The 20843-nt window shown below is 37.9% G+C and overlaps 1 protein-coding gene across 1 annotated transcript in view; it reads left to right on the top strand.

Moving 5' to 3' along the window:
* Window positions 1-20843, top strand: part of SLC45A2 (solute carrier family 45 member 2) — a 67840-nt gene that overhangs the window by 4999 nt on the left and 41998 nt on the right. The gene's annotated exons all lie outside the window — the stretch shown is intronic.

Genomic DNA, 20843 nt, shown 5'->3' with positions numbered 1-20843 from the left:
TCTAGTCACAGTGATCAGATTAGTGGTAGTAATGAGGAGGTATGAGAATTGGGGTGGGAAATTCCCTCTGGTCAGATCTGGGCTCAGATCCTATGCAAAAGAATTCAAACCTGAAATCTGTGTGGCAAAAAAGGATTCATTGGCACTGAGAAGCCAGCGTACTGGGAAGACAGACTTAGTGGGCAAAAGATCATGTCTTTTGTCCTGTTAGGAAGATAACAAATGTTAAAACTAAAAAGAGAATATCTTTACCAGTGGGCAAAGTTAAGACATCTGTTAAGATGTCTGCAAAGATATCTGGGCATGTAGCCCTAGATATATTGGGGCTTACTTTGATCTTTGGCCTGGAGATGGGGGCCAACTCCTGAGAAATTCATTTTCAATTCAATTTAAAATTGAATGAGTTCACTTAACTGAGGTTGTTGTTTGTGGCAATTCAATGGAGGATGATTGACTAAGATCTCCAATTGAATGAAACCACTTAACTGGCAGTTTGCAGGCTTCTGGGCCCCCCAGAAGATCTCAGTTTATGTCATCCCCCCAAGCAGCCCCCCAATTCATTTGGGGTAATGGGATGAAAGTCTCATTTTCTGAAATTGCTTCAAGCTGGACAAGGGGTGTAGAGTTGTCCCTAAGTTCACTGGAGGTTCAAACCAGGAGGGAAGTGCAAGATCTGAAGACAGCAGCAGTTAAGAGGTGTTGTGTGTCCCAGTCAGTCATCCCATGAGCTCCGGGCTGAAGGAATAGTTAGAAGTTCATAGCTTGAAGCCTAGAAGAAACAAATCTCAGGAGCAGATTAAAAGTGGAGTGTTATCCAGGGTAGAGATGGTGATATTTGGGAATGGGGCTTTTGCCAAAAAAAAAAAAAAAATGCATCAGGTCCCATCTGTGGGCCACCTGGAGGATGCTGATGGTCCAACCAACAATTCTGAAGCCCCCACTGCCACAAAGCTCCCTAGCTGAAAGGCTAAGAAGGTGTTAAATACTAGCAGGGACATCTAGAAAAGCTAGAAAAGAGAAAATGCTAGGAGTAAAGTTCTCATCATTGGAGTGAGAAAAAAGATAGAAGAGTGAGAGAAAGAAGGATGCAGACAATTTCACCCTCTTTCTCTAGTGTGTTCTGAGAAGTAAAAACTGGACTATTTGTTGCTCTATAAGGAGCTAGGTAGGCCAAAATGAGGTATGATTTCTTTTAGCAAGCACTTTGATACCTCCTGAGCCTTCTCAGTTCTACTGGGAAAAGCTTCTACCTAGTTAGTAAAGGTGTTAACAAATCCAAAAGCCTATTTGCATAAAGGCTATTTGCCCATCTTTCCTTGGGTATGTGCTTCTTATCTGAACAGGCTTCAGGAGAGGGAGAGGTTTAACAGCTTCTTCAGTATTTACTTGGGCACAAATTGGGCAGACCTGCCTATTTCTCCCAGCTTGTGACCAGTGAAAATGTGTTTCAACTAGGCATTGAAGAGTATTTCTTCCCAGGTGTGTAGCCTGATGAAGACCAAAGATCAGTTTCCACTAACTTGCCTCTGGGATTAAGAGTTGGTTTGAGGGTGTTTGAAACCAGCCAGAAAGAGAAAGTAGAGTATATTCCCTTTCTTCTGCAAGGGTTTTTTTCCTATGAACTATAGGAGGGGTATAAAAAGCAGGGATCTGGGAAATTAAAGGTGCTATAGTCAGGGGTAACTGGGCAGCAATTTTAGCAGCTGAATCTGCAAACCTATTCCCCTTGGCCTGAAGCGAATCTCCCTTCTGGTGTTCTTTACGAAATATGACTGAAACCTCTCTGGGTTTGTAGACAGCTTGCATTAGCTGTAGGATTTCTCCTGCATATTTAATGGGAGAATTTTTTGATGTCAAAAGACCCCTCTCTCTCCATCTTAGCCCTGTAAGCATGCAAAAGAGGAAAAGCATATTTGGAGTCAGTATAGATGTTCACTCTCATTCCTTTCCCCAGTTCCAAAGCCTTGCTTAGGGCAATGAGTTCAGCCTTCTGGGCAGAAGTCCCAGGAAGCAATAGCTTAGGTTCTAGGGTGCCATTGAGAGACACCACAGAATATCCTGCCTTTCCCCATTTTCAAGAAAGCTCGCTCCATTTGTAAATCATTCACTGTCTTGGTTGTCAAGAGGAATGTCCCTCAAGTCAAGTCGACTGGAGTAGACAGCATCTAAAACTTCCTCACAATTATGAATGATGTCCCCCCACCGGGTGGTATCAGGGAGCAAAGTGGCAGGATTAAGAGTATGGCACACCTAGAGAGTCAGATCAGGGGTGTCCAGCAGGAGAGCCTGATAGCTATTAAGCCCCCCACCAGCAAGCCACTGATGCCCTTTGGCTTCTAAAATGCTCTGAACCTGGTGTGTATGGGATTAAAACCTCTAATGGCTGTCCTAGGGTGAGTTTTGAGGCTTCTTCAATTAGAAGGTCCATAGCAGCCACTGCTCTGAAATAGGAGGGCCATTCTAGGGAAACCAAGTCCAGTTTCTTTAAGAAGTAAGTGATGGGTCTGGGGTCAGGTCCCAGAGCCTGAGTTAAGACACCTAAAGTCTGACCTTGCCTTTCATCCACATACAGAATGAAAGACTTCTAAATTGGGTAGGGTCAAGGCAGGGGCGGAGGTCAGTTTGGCTTTCAGGGTTTTAAAAGCCTTGGCTTGATCAGGTCTCCATTCAAGGGGAAGATTATCAGGGCCTTGAATAGAATCATAGAGAGGCTTGGCAATAATCCCAAAATTAGGAATCCAGATCCTGCAGAAACCAGCCATGCCCAGGAAAATGTGTAGCTGCTTCTTTGAGGCAGGGTCTGGAAGGGATAAAATGGTCTGTTTTCTCTTCTTAGTCAGAGAGCGAGAGGAGATTGTGGCCCAAATATTTGACAGACTGGTGGACAATGTGGGCTTTGGGTAAGGAGACCCTGTAGCCTCTCAAGGCTAGAAAATTTAGGGTTTTCATGGCAGCACTTAGGGACTCCTCTTTGGTGGAATTGCAGATGAAAATATCCACATATTGGATGAAACTGCTGCTAAGCAGCTCCAATTCCATTAAATCTTTAGCTAGTGCCTGATGTGTGAGCCATCTTGGAAACCTTGGGGCAAAACTCCAAATTAGTTGGTGGGGAAATTCTCCTGGCTTAGTCCATTTAAAAGCAAAGAGGAATTGTGAGCCTTTATGCAAATGAAAGCATCTTTAAGGTCTAGGGTGCAGAACCATTTTGTGTCCCCTGAAATCTGAGTAAGGATTGTATAAGGATTAGGCACTATGGAGTGAATTGGAATGGTAGCTTCATTAATTGCTCTGAGGTCCTGTACCACGCAAAACTCTCCATTAGATTTTCTAAGAGAAAGAATTCAAATATTGCAGGGAGACTCACAGGGAACTAGAAGCTTATACTTAAGAAATTTCTCAATCAGAGGTTAAAATTCCTCCCTAGTCTCTGGCTTTATTGGCTATTGACATTTATGGGGAAATACATTGTAGTCCTACAGCTTAATTAAGGCTGGGGTGATGTGCGTGGCCTTCCCAGGAATTCCCTGATCCCAGACAGAAGAGTCTATTTTCTCCCAGATTTTAGAGGAAATATAGGAGAGTTTGGGGAGCAGCACAAAAAGGTCACCTGGAGATCTGAGAAGAGAAAATTGGGTGCCCAATTTCACCACTAAATCACGACCCAATAAGGGAGCAGGATAGGAGGGAATAATAAGAACCAAGCGTTTAAATGATAGGTCACCAAGCTGGCAAGGCAGAGGAGAGGAATTAAGACAGTTCTTAAATTCCCCTGCAATCCTCTCTTTTTTGGGGGGAGGGGTAAAAGAGACCAGAGTTCCAAATCGAGAATAAAGAAGCCCCCTTCATAGCAAAAAAGAAATGCAATTGCCATTCCAGCCATATTTGGGGATAGCCAGGGTTCCGATATTGTGGTGGAGCGAGGGGGAGCTTGACCAAGCCCCAAACTCCTGCTGGACAGCAGAGCATTGGTGGGGCAGCTTGTCTCCTATAAGCAGTTCCTCCTCCAGTGCCCCTCCTGCTGGAATTCAGGACAAGGACTGGGGAGTTTCCTCGGACAGTTTCCATGATACTTAGAGCACAAAATCTCTATGGTTCCTGGAAATGTCAGCAGCCAAGAGTAGGGACTTTTCTCCAAATCTCGCTTTAAATCTGTTGTCTCTCTCCTCGGCTGCAGTGTGATCCCTATCATTAAAGACTCCAGCAGCTGTTTGTAACAGCAGAGGTGGAGAAGTTTGAGGGCCCATATCTGGCTTCTGCAGCTTCTTCCGTATATCTGGGACAGATTGTTTAATATTAATATCTCCCCAGGACAGATCAAGGCCTTGGACTCCTCAAAAAGTTGGGTGGGGTCTGGGAGAGATTTGACATTGAAAGAGGCACCTCTACTCTGACTGTCTCTCCCTGAGAGTCTGCTGCTTCTCCCAGGGGGCAGAGGTTAAAATCAGTATCCTGAGGAGGAGAAAAAAGGCTGGGTCTCAGGATCTGGTTCAGTGAGGGAGATAGAGTTAAAAAGATATTATTAGACATAAGGTCCTGTTCTGGAAAGGATTCAGAAGCCTCCTGATAAGGATTGCATAGGGGTCTTAGAGGAGTAGGAAGGAGGGAGTTTGAGTTCTATCTAGCAAATTTAAGCAAAATTAAATCCTGCAATGCTGTTTTAATTTTTTAGTTTTGAGATATTTCAAACTGAATTTGTCTCTGTTTTTTAAAGAAGGATCCTTAGAAACAGAGGTGTTCTGTCCCACTTTGTCACAAGACTTAGTTTCCCTTATTCTAGAGCTCCTTGTCCTTCTTTAGGTGCCCCTAGAGATGGAGAGATGACAAAGTGCTCCCTAATTAAGGGGACTTTTGTCAGAGAATGCAGGAATTCATTTCAGGCATCCCTGAAAGAGTTCTGCTTGAGCTTGGAGCTCTAACAACTCAAATCTTCCCAGGTATTTGAGTGTCCTAGCTATAGAATAGACAGCAAAAAAAGGCTTTATCACTTCCAGATTCTCTGGGATTTCTGGTCAGGAAACCAAAATGATGATGTTAGTGGTAGTAGTGAGGAGGTGCAAGAATTGAGGAGGGAAATTCCCTCTAGTCGGAGGCGCAGGTCCAATGTGAAAGAATTTGAAAACCCAAAATCTGTGGCAAAAAAGGATTTATTGGCACTGAGAAGCCAGCTTGCTAGGAAGACAGACTTAGTGGACAAAAGGTCCTGTTAGGAAGATAGCAAAGGTTAACACTGAGAAGAGAATATTTTCACCAGTGGAAAAAAGTCTGTTAAGCCATCTGCAAAGATATCTGGGCATGTAGTCCTAGATATATTGGGGCTTGCTTTGATCTTTGGCCTGGAGATGGGGGCCTGCTCCTGAGAGACTGATTTTCAATTTAACTTAAAATTGAATGAGATCACTTAATTGGGATTTTGAGCCACTGAGAGTTGTTTGTGGCAATTCAATGGAGGGTGATTGACCAAGATCTCCAATTGAATGAAACCACTTAATTGGGAGTTTCCCTTAACTATTCACTCCTCTGGGCTGCCTTCCATATTATCAATTTGCTGAGGTATGAGAAATGAAGTGAGAGATTCCCAGACTGGTGGGAATTTTTGCTAAAGGTTTTTTTTGCTAAAGAATTTGCAGTCCTGGTCTGCAGACAAGGTTTGTGGCAAAATGTAAATGTTCTCTTCTGGGGTTTTCTTGGGGTCTCTGGGAGCAGCCTTCAGTTCAGTTCAGTAATCACCACACAAGTAGCCAGAGGTTAAAGTTCAAACCCTTTATTATCTCTTTCAAGGTCTTGTCTCCTTTCCTGAGGCCATTTAGCTTTCTTAGAAGCCTATCTCTCTCCTTGGTTCTGAGAACTTGAGCTCCAGCCTGTCTTCTCTGCCCTCTGAATCTCTCCGAATGAATCCTGGCTGAGGCTCCTAATTTATATGCTCTACACTGAGTATAAATCAATCATTATATCACTAGGAAATCATTATATGTTGTAGGATTAAATCAATGCTAAACTAGATTTAACCATTGTCTCCTCAATTCTGTTTAGTATCTTGTAAGCATCCTTTGTTTCAAGTTCAGAGTTCTGACCCATAACAGCAAAAAATGGGTTTATTACACTGAGAAACAACTTCTCAGGTGGGCTCTTCCAAAAGGAATTTATCAAAGGTAGTTTTTAGCAAAGATGGGTTTACAGTGAGAAATAACTTCCTCAGTGGGCTAAATCCTGAAAGGAATTTTAGCCAAGGTTTGGGATTCACTCATTTTTTATTAGCCTTCTATAGTTTGAGGCTAGGGAGATTAAGGGCTAATTTTCAAATCAATAAAGGATGGTGATTGTTTCCCAGACCAAAGTGATTATCAGATCAATTGGGAGTGGGAGATTCCTATGGGAACCAGATAACTTTCCCAAGGGAGATTCTGGTAGGTAGGGTTCATTTTTAGGAATTTCCCCAGGCCAGGTGGCCCACCCTCACAAAGATTGGGGAGACACAGAGTCCTTATTACATCAAGTTGATATGTGTTCAGAAGATACAGATTTGTTTTAATATCAAATTAGGCCAACAGAATAAGAAAGCTCTGTTATAATCTTATGAGTTCCGTCCAAAATCACTCTTTTTACCTTGCAGGTTTGTTGAGGGGATCAAATGAGGTGTAAGGTATGAGAAAATGTTTTGAAAACTGTAAAATGCTATATAAATGTAAGATTTTAATATTAGCAAAATTTATATCTATATCTATATATACATACATATATAATAGGTTTTTTACATGCAAAGATAGTTTTCATCATTCATCCTTGCAAAATCTTGTGTTCCAAATTTTTCTCTCTGCCTCCTCACCTCCCCTTTTCCCTAGAAAGCAAGTAATCCAACATAGATTAAACATGTGCAATTCTTCTAAATGTATTTCCGCATTTACCTCATGTTAGCAGTAGTTTCTAAGAATAAAAGCCTCAGGAAAAATGCTTTAGCAACTGCTCTAAACTGCTTTACATTAGTAAATCTCAGTTACATTAGTAAATTCTCAAATCTTGAGGTTAGCACTATATAGAAGAGTTCTCACAGATCATAGTTACAAATTTTTCTTTGGACTTCATAGCAGCTCTCTGTGCATCACTGCCTGGATGAAATTGTTGTCGAGTCATTTGAACTGCATCCTACCCTTCATGACCCCATTTGTGGTTTTTCTTGGTAAAGATACTGGAGTGTTTCACCACTTCCTTCATCAGCTCATTTTACTATTGGAATCCTTACAAAGTGTAAAGTCATTAGCTTTGATAGAGACAATAATTATCTAATTTAACATGGTTCAGTACGATTGATTTGATCTTAAATTTTACAGATGGGGAAACTGAGGCAACAGGATTAAGTGACTTGTCCACCATCACATACCTAGTCTGTGTCTAAGGCCAGATTTAAATTTGGGAAGATGAGTTCTTCTGAGTCCATCCCTAGAGCTCTGTGCACTATGGCGCCACCCAGCTTCCCTGGGATGAAATTAAACAGAAATTATTACATAATTCAGTGGACCATGGGAACATTGAGTTCAAACCTTAGCTTCAATTTAATTCACCCTTCCTCCCATTTTATAGATGAGGAAAGTGAGATCCAGGGAGGTGAGGTAACTTTCTAAAAGTCACAGAGGTAGTATAGTGTCAGAGCTGGGATTCAAATCCACATATTCAATCCAATGCTTTTTTCACTGTATCATGTTGTCTCCTACTAAATCTTGAACTGATCTTTCCTTCTCTGGTATATTCTTCCTCAACAAATTTATTCAAGGCAAATGAATATCAATCTTGTTTTTGAGAACTTTTAGGGAAAGAAAAGGCAGCTGGGTGGCACAGTGGGTAGAATGTTGGGCAGGGAGACAGGAAGATTCATTTTCCCAAATTCAGATCTGGTTTTAGATACTTAGTAGTTGTACAACACTGGACAAGCATCCTGTTTACCTCAGTTTCCTCAGTTAAGAAAACTCCAAATGAGGTCACAAAGAATTGGACAAGTTTGAAATACCGAACAACAAAAAGGAAAGAGATCCCTTTACTCCCTTTGGTAAGCCATGGATTGTATTGAATTAAATCTTGTCTGTTCCATCTTTGTATGCCATGTCTCTTGTACAACTGCTCATTAGTAAAACATTGCAACCTATTCACATTCATCTCTTTGTTGCCCTTTAGTTAACCCATAATATAATTTTTCAGAGGCAAGTATTCCATGAATCAATGATATCACATCTTTGGAAGACTGTGTTAAAAACTGGAACTTTCAAGGAAGAACTTGAGATAATTAAAAGCATTGTAAAATTTCCCAAAGAAAATCCAGCCTCTTTCTTCCTTTTGTTCTATTCTAAGTCTAACTTATGCATCATAATGTTTGCCAAAGATACATGTACTTAATGAGGAGCTCTATGCATTGTCCATCTAACCACATACCATAGCTTGGAAAATAGTATTTCTTCATCCACATGGTTTTTTCTGTGTAGATAGACTGAATTCTTATGAATGACTGTGGATTTTATATAGAGGATTTTACAATGTTCTGGAACTTGAAGCAGATCATATAACATGCAAACACAAACATGTAAAAGGCTCGACTATTTGTAATATGTGGACTCTATACTCTACTTCTTCTAAAAATGTAGTGAAGACATTTGGTGAGTATATGATGAATTCAATGCTTGCTATTATTAATTTTTTATTTTCATTATTATTAATTATATTATACAATTATAATTAATAATTAATTAATGATAATATTTATTATTTAATTATTATTAATCATTAAAGTTAACTTGGAGTTTCTTCTTTCAAAGAACCTTGTATGTTTTTATCTATGTAAAGGAGACATTTTATTTTATTTATAAAGCTTTTTTTTATTTTTAAAAAAATATATAAAGATAGTTTTCAACATTCACCCTTGCAAAGTCTTGTGTTCTAAATTTTTCTCCCTTCCCTCCCCCCATCCCTCTCCTAGACAGCAAATAATCCAATTTAGGTTAAATATTTGCAATTCTTCTATACATATTTTCACATTTATCATGCTGCACAAGAAAAATAGGATCAAAAAAGAAAAAATGGAAAAAAAAAGGTGAAAATATTATGTTGTGAACTACACTCAATCCCCATACTCCTCACTCTGGGTGCAGATGGTTCTCTCCATCATAAGTGTATTGGAATTGTCCTGAATCACCTTAATGTTGAAAAGAGCCATGTGTATCAGAGGTGATCATCAAATAATCTTATTGTTGCTTTGTACAATGTTCTCTTGGTTCTACTTACTTCACTTAGTATCACTTCATGCAAGTCTCTCCAGACCTCCTACTGACCATTTCTTACAGAATATTTCATTATATTCATATGTCATAACTTATTCTCCAACTGATTGGCATCCACTTAGTTTCCAGTTCCTTGTCACTACAAAAAGGGTTACTATAAATATTTTTGCACATATGGGTCCTTTTCCATCTTTTATGATCACTTTGGGATACAGGCCCAGTAAAGACACTGCTGAATCAAAGGGTATAGTTTGGGCATAGTTCCAAATTGCTCTCCAGAATGGTTGGATCAATTCACAACTCCACCAATAACGTATTAGTGTGTCCCAGTTTTCTCACATCCCCTCCAATATTTATCATTATCTTGTCCTGTAATTTTATTCAGTCTGAGAGATGTGTAATGGTACCTCATTTCTCTAATCAATAGTGATTTAAAGTATTTTTCCATATGACCACAAATGGTTTAAATTTCTTTATCTAAAAATTGTTCACATCCTTTGATGATTTATAATTGGAGAATGGTTGTATTCTTATAAATTTGTATCAATTCTCTATATGTTTTAGAAATGAGGCCTTTATCAGAACCCTTACATGTAAATTTTTTACCCCAGTTTTCTGCTAGAGAGACATTTTATTGAAGAAGAGAGCTTGTCCCACAATCATTTTCCCAGAGTACTATATTGACACATGTTCTGAATGTCAATGAATGTTAGAAGCAGAATAATTTTAGATTTGAAGGGGAAATAGACAAAAATCCTTTTTTGTTGTTGTTTTTACAACACATCTCCAGGTTATTTATGTTTTTTTTTTGGTTTTTTAAAGAAGAACACTTAACATTTGGGAGTCTCAGTTTCCTCAGATGAAAAATGGGGATAATAATAGTATATACCTCACGAGTTGTTCTGAGGCTCACATGAGATAATGTATGCAAAGCTCTTTGCAAATCTTAAAACACTATATAAATAATCCTAGTAGTAGTAGTAGTAGTAGGGGTGGTGATAGCAGTGGTAGTGATGGTGGTGGTGGTGGTAAAAGTAGAAGTAGTAGTAGTAGTAGTAGTAGTAGTAGTAGTAATGAAAGAGATATAAAGAAAAGGATAAAGAAAAGGGAAACAGCATGAGGGTGTGTATGTTGTGGGGGGAAGGATTGAATTTTAATTCTCTGATGGTCCAGGCTGATCTATAATTACTCATATTGATTAACCAGAAAAAACTTTAACACATTTGGTCCAAATGACAAAATCCATATTATCTCCCCAGAAACTCTTTAATTTGCTAACTTAGATTCAGGTCTGCTTTTCTGTTATCTCAGTTTTAACTCCCTATCCCAGTTCAGTACCTCCTCACATTGAATGGAAATATTCCAGCTCTTATTTTCTAGTGTGGAGGTTCAAAAATAGACCCCAAAAGATTGGGGTCACAGACCAGGTCAAGAAGTATCTCAAAAGAATTTGCACACTTGAACCCCTCTCCAAGTCAAGGGGCAAAGTTTATTGTAAATGTAATGCCAATTGAAGCAGGCTAAGTTCCACAAGAATTTAGCAAAGAACAAGGAGCAAGAAGAAAAATTTATAAGAAAAGACAGAGATCTGGTTCTTCATGTCACAATATGCTAATTTTATGGCTTAAAGGTAGAACTGAGGAGTGGTCTATTATGCATCTCAATATTGAATTTTATGGTTTAGAGGTGGGATGGAAGAGTTGTCTGGTATGCATGTCGTCATTTGTCTCAGAAACCCTGTTATCATTGACCAACAGATTGTTATCTGGCAGTAAGCAATATTTCTGAGACTATGTTGTAGTATTCTTAGAGCCAGAAGACTTTAGGATCATTGATAAACAGATTGTTAGAACAATAGCACTCCAAAGGTCTGGGGGCCTCAGAATCATTGCTTCTAGAAGCTGCACCCCATCTCTAGCATCATAAACTAGTTGTTGGCTTTTTTTAACTTGAAAGTTAAATTGTTAACAAGTAACAATGCAACTTGTGTGCATTGACACAAGTGCAATTTTGTGTCAGTCATGGTTTTCACTAATAATCCATGGATTTCATTATTTCTTGATTATTGCCTGCATTCCTGAGACCAGGTTACTTCTCTGTTATCAATTCAATTTAATAAGCATTCATTAAGTGCTTATGATAAGCAAGGTAATGTGATTAGTGTTGAGTACAAAGAGATTAAAAATGTCAAAGAGTTTATGACTTGATAAATGCATTCTGGTATTGATATTGTATAGGACAGTATTAACTACAAAAACAATCAGAGATTCTCAGAGTAAGAAAAAGCAAAAAGGGATTTATTATGATCTTTCAAGAAAGGTCATGTCCCATCTGAAAAAAAACCAAAAACCTGTCAGTAAAAGGAGCTCAATGTAAAAACTGTAGAACATAAGATTAAATACCCTAAATGCAGAACCCCCTCACCCCACCTGGCCTTTGCTCATTGTTTGGGGGAGTCCAGACTTACATTCTAATCACAGAAATCTAACCCAGAAATAAAAGAATAAGTTGCCTTTAAAAGAGGTACTTAAATGCTAATTAAGAGGTGGTGGGAAACAGGAAAGAACAAACACCTGCAACTTTTTAGCTATAGCTCTATTTGCTATTATAAAGTATCAAGTTACAATTAAGATATAGTTTAAGGCTATATTCCCATGAGTGTCATCATTTAGTTAATTTTACACAGTATTATTGCATCTGGTGTTATGGCAAGCCATACACCCCTTTTGCTAAGTCATTTAACCTCTTGGACTCTGTTTTCCAATTTTTAAAATGAGTAGATTGGACTAGATAAACTTTGAAGTTCTTTTAAATTCTAACATTTATATATTTGTATTTTTGCAAGCAAGTATTAAGAATATAATAAAAATTTTAACTAAGAAATAAATAAGAACTTAAAAGAAGAGCCTTAAATCTGAGGTCTAGAGATTGATTGCTTTGACCAGTAAATGAAAAAGAGACTATTGAATCCTTAGGTATCTTAAGTCAGTTAAATAATTCTTTACGCTTTGTGGATACTTTCATTTTATAATCTTAATCTCTTTCAGGTTTTTGCGGAGAATATTACTTTTTATTTTCCCTACTCTGAAGCACTTCTAAGAGGATGTGGGTAGAAAAGAAACCCCCCCCCCAAAAAAAAAAGGAAGGAAAAGAAAAAAGGAAAGACTTGCTTCCTTTCTGACTGACCCTAGGCATTATGCTTAATTTCTTCAAGGCTTCATTCTTTTCTTACTCAAATGACTCCCTTATAGAACTTTGGAGCTCCTCAGAGATCAATCATCTAGTCTGCTGTTCATTTTATAAATTGGAAAACTAAGACCCACAGAGATTTGCCTAAAACCAAGCAGTAAGTTTATAAGAGAACCAGTCAAATGTTAGATTGCAAAGTCGTTTTTCATATTGATATCCTCATTACCCAAGATAATAGCTTTATACATGGGGACTAGTCCTTTGATTTCACTAGTATAAGGAACTCTGAGTAACAAATTGTTTTATAATTTAGAGTCATAGAGAATTGCTTGCCAGTATTGAACGTTAACTGACTTTCCCAGGTCATATAGCAAGTATCAGAGACAGGTCTTGAAAACAGGTCTTCTTGATTCTAAAGGCAGCCTCTATCTCCTAATGCCATATTACCTCCTTGCAAACTAGAGCAAGATGTAGGAGGCAGGTTTTATTTTTATTGCAAAGTGGTTACCTAGACAGAAAGCAAGTACTTGAAAACTGATTCCTGGTTTGATGTTCTTTCTTCTATAACACCTTGCTTTTCATGTTCCCAGGGACATCATGAGCGTTAAAAGTTTTTTGTTTTTTTTTCATTCATGATGATAAGCATTTTCAGCTCTTGATGAAATGTGAGGCTCCAATGCAAAACAAAAGTTTCTATTAATCCTATTTACTAGAAGGGAATTAAATCATAGGCAATCACATACTATCCTGGAAACAAATCTAAACAAAACTAATAAGAAAAGGAAGCTCACTTTCCTTCTTCTATTCCCTCTTCCTCTTCTTCCTCTGACTTCTCTTCCTCTTCTTTCTCTTCCTCTTTTTCTCTTCTTTCTCTTCCTCTTTTTCCTCTTCTTTCTCCTCCCCTTTCTCTTCTTATTCTTCCTCCTCCTCCTCCTCTTCTTTTTTTCTCTCTTTCTGGCTGGCTCGCTCTCTCTCCCTCTCTCTCTCTTTTTCCCTCCCTCCCTTTTAGCAAGTATTCAAATATCTTTTATTTGGTTCTTATTTATTTGATACAATATATGAAGAGGATTCTGGGAAGATGATGGAGTTGGTCAGAAAATTCCAAGCTCTCTAGATTTTCCCTACAAAGGACACGAAATACCCCTTCAAGGTGAATGTAGACTGCTTAAAAATAAACAAGAATTGGAACAGAACAGTAATCTTCCTGGCACAATAGAAGATGATCCTAAGAAAGATACCAGGGCAAGGTTTGGCTCAAGTGAAGAGTAAACCACTCCAAGTAGCCCCTCTGAAACAGCAAGCAGGTTGCTCTGGGGCAAACTGGGTTGGGGAGTAGCTTCGCTCAGCCACAGGAATTTTTGCCTCCTGGACAGCAGATAATATGTCGAATCCAGGGTATATATCCAGGAAGATTGGGAACCTGTGCTGATAAGAGACACCAGGCCCAGCTGTGCTGCCAAGATGAGGTCTTCGACAAAAAGGAACCAGTACATGCCCAATGAGGAAAGAATTCTTGCTTTTGATTGTACGCCAGAGAGGAAAACCGAAAAAGGACCATCCCCCACACCCCAGAACTAGAGGTGATTATACTAATAAGCTCCTATAAATAAAATTTTTTAAATGAGCAGATAAGAAAGAAAGAACTCAACCACAGAAAGTTTCTGTGGGAATAGAAAAGGCCAGTGTTCATCTTCAGAGGAAGATATAAAGTTTTTAAAAAAAGCCCTTCCTACCCCAAAGAGTAATGTCAAATGGTCATCTATTTGTGAGGAATGTAGAAGACCCTTACCCAAAATGACTACTCAGAGATCATTCAGTAGAAGGCAGAAAAATTGTTTATTGAAAACCTCTAGGGGATGAGCTGTCCAATCTCAAGATAAGAAGGAGAAAGCTGGAGGTAGGAGGGCTAAAGAAGTAGTAAAGATACATAGCTTTTATACAAAAAATTACATCACAAGTAAGAGCATTGAGAAGGGGAAGGGGAAGCATCTAATTGGTTCTTGCTATTTGGAGAGATTGGAATGGAAGGTTTCTGTTTCCCTGAAATCTCCTGATTTCTGGCAAACAGAAAATCAGGCCTTCAAACTTAATCAAACAGACAGTGGTTCAGCTAATAGACTAAATATTGATAAATGTCATCAGCTGAGGTTAAGTAAATATGTTTCTAATTGGCCAAGGCTCAAGTAGATATGAGCCTGCACATATTATACAGGTCATAGGGGAAACACAAAATAATGAAAATAAAATACAGAAAAAGAATTCATACATTCCTGTAAGTTCTTCACCTTATCTCTCTCTATTCCATACATATCCAAAAAGAATTCATTGAAGAACTAAAAAAAAAGAGTTTAAAAAGTCAAATGAGAAAGAAGAAGAAAAAGTTTAAAAAAAAAAAAAAAAGAGCATTAGGAACAGAAAGTTTACCAATTAGGAAAAAAGATCCAGAATCTAAAGGAAAAAAATAACTCCTTGAAAACTAGAATTGGAAAAGGGAAAGCCAGGGAATTTTAAGAAACCAACAAGTAATAAAAAAAATATATAAAGAATGATGTGTGGGACAGTAGTGACCACAAAAACAATCAGAGACTCTGGAGTTCAGAAAAAACAAAAAGGGATTTATTACAATCTTGTGAGAAAGGGCAGCTTCTAATAGACAAGGTATTGTCAGTGAAGGAGTGCAAAGTACAAACTGCAAAACAACAAGATTAAATAGACCAAAAGTCCCCACCCACACTCACTCTTCCCACCTCTCCCACTGCCATCCTTTTCTCCCATTGACTGGGGGAGTCCAGGCTTACTCTCTAACACTGAAGTCTATCCCAGAAATAAAAGAATATTAGTAAAGAGCAAACTCTTAATTCAAATTTCCTTAGAGAACTGCTATAACAAACAGATATTCTTGAATGAAAGATATCAGTTACCTGAACTCCCAAAGCCCTCATCACCTTTAAAAGAAGTACTTAAATGCTAATGAAGAAGTGGTGGGAAACAGGAGGGGAAATATTCCTCCAAGACAATTGAACACCAGCAGCTTTTTTAAAGATATATCTCAACTTGTTATTGTAAAGTCTCAAGGTCATATTCTCATGAAGTTGTTCACTCAGTTTATCCCATACAATAACAAATAGAAAAGAATGTGAAATATCTCATAAAAAAAACAACCAATCTGAAGAACAGATCAAGATGAGAAAACATTAAAAAAAAAAGAATCTTGAGACAATACTATTAGAAATAATAAAAGAAAATTGTCCTGAAATATTAGAACAAGAGGGAAAAGTAGAAATAGAAAAAATTCCCTGATCGCTACCTGAAAGAGGAAAACCCACAGGAACATCATAGCCAAATTTCATAACCCCTAGGTCAAGGAAAATTTTTTTATGAGCAATAAGAAAAAAAAATTAAATATGGTAGAGTCACAATTAGGATCACATGAGGACTAGCAACTACGTGTATATTTTGAAACACTGTATATTGAAGAGCAAAAGAACTGGCACTACTGCCAAAAATATCATACAAAGCAAAGTTAAGCATAATCCTGAATGGAAAAAAAAGGATATTCAATGAATTGCCAGGCTTTCAGAATTTTCTTGCAAAAAGACCTGAACTTTATAGAATATTTTATATATAAGGTGCAAGAAAAATATGAGGTAAACCTCAAAGACTAATTATAAGGGACTCAATAAGGGCATTTTATGTTTTATACGTGGAAATGTAAAGTGTGTTTAAGATTATCATTAGTAATTGGATAGTTCAAAAGCAAGATTGAAGGATGGCTGAGTGTGATGTGATTCTAAAAGGTAACAGGGATTTGTTGGGGAAGAAGGGAATGGTAGTTCTGGAACCCTACTCTTATTGGGAATGAGTTAAAAAGGGAACAATATATATATATATATATATATTTTGAAGGGTATAAAAGTCTTCTAAATTCAAAAAGTAATAAGAGAATAAGAGAGTAGGGAGGTGGAGAGGACAAGAGAGGGATTTTTTAGAGGGGGTTAACTCTGCTCAAATCAGATTGGGGTTAAAGAGAATAACACATCCAGAAGGGAATAAAAGTTTTCTGATTTCATAAAGAAATAAGAATGTAGGGGAATAAGATGGGGGAGGTATAGAAGGGTGTGGAGATTAACAGGAATGGAATGAGGTATATAGGTTAATGGGAATGGAATAAGGGTGAGAATGTTGAAGTTTGAGAAATGAGGAGTAAAGAATACCCAAGCAGCAATGGGGTCCCCAGGCTAGTGTCACAGGGTTTTTTTTTGCGAAAGAATTCACAGTCCCGAACTGCAGGCAAGGTTTTTTGGGGGGAAAAAGGGGGTTTATTACACTGAAAAACAAGTTCTCAGTGGGCCAGATACAGAAAGGAATTAGTAAAGGTTTGGGGTACAGATTTTGATTATATTGGGTTTTTATGGCCCAGGGTTAGGGAGTGATTTCCAGATGAATTTGAGGGACTAATTTCCTTTTCTATTTTTTTTTTTTAATTATAGCTTTTTATTTACAAGACATATGCATGGGTAATTTTTCAGCATTGACCCTTGCAAAATCTTCTGTTCCAACTTTTCCCTTCCTTCCTCCCACCCCCTCCCCTAAGTGGCAGGTAGACCAATACATGTTAAATATGTTAAAGTATATGTTAAATGCAATATATGTATACATATTAATAAAGTTATCTTGCTGCACAGGAAAAATTGGATTTAGAAATAAGGTAAAAATAACCCAAGAAGGAAAACAAAAATGCAAGCGGACAATAACAGAAGGAGTGAAAATGCTTTGTTGTGGTCCACACTCATTTCCCATAGTTCTTTTGCTGGTTCTCTTCATTACTGAACAATTGGAACTGATTTGGTTCATCTCATTGTTGAAGAGAGCCCCATCCATCAGAGTTGATCATCATATAGTATTGTTGTTGAAGTGTATAATGATCTTCTGGCCCTGCTCATTTCACTCAGCATCAGTTCATGTAAGTCTCTCCAGGCCTTTCTGAAATCATCCTGCTGGCCATTTCTTACCGAACAATAATATTCCATAACATTCATATACCACAATTTATTCAGCTGTTCTCCAATTCATGGGCATCCATTCATCTTCCAGTTTCTAGCCACCACAAACAGGGCTGCCACAAACATTCTTGCACATACAGGTCCCTTTCCCTCCTTTAAGATCTCTTTGGGATATAAGCCCATAGAAACACTGCTGGGACAAAGGGTATGCACAGTTTGATAACTTTTTAGCATAGTTCCAAATTGCTCTTCAGAATGGTTGGATGCATTCACAACTCCACCAAAATTTATCAGTGTGAGGAACTAATTTTCTATTCAGTAAAGGGTAGTGATTGTTTCCCAGACCAAAGTGATTATCAGAGCAATTGGGAATGGAAGATTCTGATGGGAACTAGATAGCTTTCCTAAGGGAGATTCATTTTTAGACATTTTCCCAGGCCAGGTAGTCTACCCCTCACAAAGATCTGGGAGACACAGAGTCCTTATTATATCAAGGAGACAGGATGAAAGAGGGATCCTGGGGTGGGGGGTAATTTAAGCAATAGGAGGACAATGTAGTGGGTAGAAGTAAAAAAGAGGAGTCAGAAGGGATAGGGAAAAAATCACACATAGTATAATAATAAAGATCAGGAATAAAATTTATTAGGTTAAAAAAGCAAGGTCAGGAATTATGATTTCAAGCAAAGTTAAAGGTAAAATAAATTTAATCTAAAGAGAAAAAATAGGAACTATATGTCAGCCATATTAATCAATATTGTTCATCCACATTAATCAATATTGACTTAGATGATTTAAAATAACTAGACAATATAAGTTTGGAATATTGCTATGATATAAAAAATGATGAGCTGGTGGATTTAGACAAATATGAAAAGACTTGGACTTATGAGAGAAGGTGCTATCCACCAGCAGAGAAATAGGACAAATAAGCATAGTACAGTCATACAGAGATGTATATGAATATGAATATATATGTATGATTATAGATAACTATATATATGTATGAGTATATATGGATATATGTATTATATACATGTGTCTATGTAGAAATATATATGTATATATGTCTATATATATATATCCATGCTTAATTGTCGTGTGAGACAGCGGAGAGAAGAATAAAGCAAAAAGTGCACAACAGAGAACAAAAAAAAACCTACAGGGAAGCAAAGAAAATTTGGATAGCACTGAACACAATGTGTACTACTGATGTGGGCTGTGGTCCCTTTAAGAAACTAGATTGATTTATTCCTTTCTGATTCCCAACCCCATAATATCAATTCAGGAAGCTAGGACCTTTGATTCACAAATCCTGGTCAAAATCATCCTTTGAATCCCAATAGAAGATCTGGGCCTGTCCCAGCCTCCACCCGGATCTGAGCCAACTTGGGCTGTCCCAGGCCCCATTCTAATGATCTGCTCAGGTTTCCCAACCCCCACCAAGCAAATTCTAGCCCTCAGGAAATCCAGTTGCTCCAGTGAGGAGCCAATTTGGGACTCCACCCACGGTCCCCTTTAGCTAAATCTCTCATTATAAAAGAGTCAAGCTGGAGCCCTCTCCTTGCAGAGGGTCGAAACATGTCAGCACCCTGGCTGGCACTAAGGACCCTCTGTCCGCTGGAATCCTATTTCTGGTGTCCTCTTATCTCTTTATCCTCACCTATTTCCTTAACTAGACTTTAACCTTTCTTTCTTTTTCTTTTTTTTAATTAGGTTCTTTTTTTTTTAATAGCCTTTTATTTACAGGTTATATGTATGGGTAACTTTACAGCATTAACAATTGCCAAACCTCTTGTTCCAATTTTTCCCCTCCTTCTCCTCACCTTCTCCCCCAGATGGCAGGATGACCAGTAGATGTTAAATATATTAAAATATAAATTAGATACACAATAAGTATACGTGTCCAAACTGTTATTTTGCTGTACAAAAAGAATCAGACTCTGAAATATTGTACAATTAGCCTGTGAAGGAAATAAAAAATGCAGGTGGGCATAAATATAGGGATTGGGAATTCAATGTAATGGTTCTTAGTCATCTCCCAGAGTTCTTTCTCTGGGTGTAGCTGGTTCAGTTCATTACTGCTCCATTGGAACTGATTTGGTTGATCTTATTGCTGAGGATGGCCAGGTCCATCAGAACTGGTCATCATATAATATTGTTGTTGAAGTATATAATGATCTCCTGGTCCTGCTCATTTCACTCAGCATCAGTTCGTGTAAGTCTCTCCAGGCCTTTCTGAAATCATCCTGTTGGTCATTTCTTACAGAACAATAATATTCCATAACATTTATATACCACAGTTTATTCAGCCATTCTCCAATTGATGGGCATCCACTCAGTTTCCAGTTTCTGGCCACTACAAAGAGGGCTGCTACAAACATTCTTGCACATACAGGCCCCTTTCCCTTCTTTATAATCTCTTTGGGATATAAGCCCAGTAGTAACACTGCTGGATCAAAGGGTATGCACAGTTTGATAACTTTTTGAGCATAGTTCCAAATTGCTCTCCAGAATGGTTGCATGTATTCACAATTCCACCAACAATATATTAGTGTCCCTGTTTTCCCACATCCCCTCCAACATTCCGCATTATCTTTCCCTGTCATTCTAGCCAATCTAACAGGTGTTTAGTGGTATCTCAGAGTTGTCTTAATTTGCATTTCTCTGATTAATAATGACTTGGAGCATCTTTTCATATGGCTAGGAATAGTTTCAATTTCTTCATCTAAGAATTGTCTGTTCATATCCTTTGACCATTTATCAATTGGAGAATGGCATGATTTCTTATAAATTAGAATCAATTCTCTATATATTTTGGAAATGAGGCCTTTATCAGAACCTTTGACTGTAAAAATATTTTCCCAGTTTATTGCTTCCCTTCTAATCTTGTCTGCATTAGTTTTGTTTATACAAAAACTTTTCAGTTTGGTATAGTCAAAATTTTCTATTTTGTGATCAGTAATGATCTTTAGTTCTTCTTTGGTCATAAATTCCTTCCTCTTCTACAGGTCTGAGAGGTAAACTATCCTGTGTTCCTCTGATTTATTTATAATCTCATTCTTTATGCCTAGGTCATGAACCCATTTTGACCTTATCTTGGTTTACGGTGTTAAGTGTGGATCAATGCCTAGTTTCTGCCATATTAGTTTCCAATTTTCCCAGAAATTTTTGTCAAACAGTAAGTTCTTATCCCAAAAGCTGGGGTCTTTGGGTTTGTCAAACACTACTTTAACCTTACTTTCAAACACCATAATAAACCTCTTTTATCAATCTAGGTTTTCGGATCTGTAAATTCCTTTACATGCGACTCTTGCGCCACTACCAGACTTCATTTAACTCTCTACCCTTGCGCCGAATCCAAAGGGATTGCAGGGGAGCTCTATTTGAC

The sequence above is a fragment of the Sarcophilus harrisii genome, chromosome 1 (assembly GCF_902635505.1).
Source record: "Sarcophilus harrisii chromosome 1, mSarHar1.11, whole genome shotgun sequence".
Lineage (NCBI taxonomy): Eukaryota > Metazoa > Chordata > Mammalia > Dasyuromorphia > Dasyuridae > Sarcophilus > Sarcophilus harrisii.
This window is presented reverse-complemented; position numbering and strand designations above follow the sequence as displayed.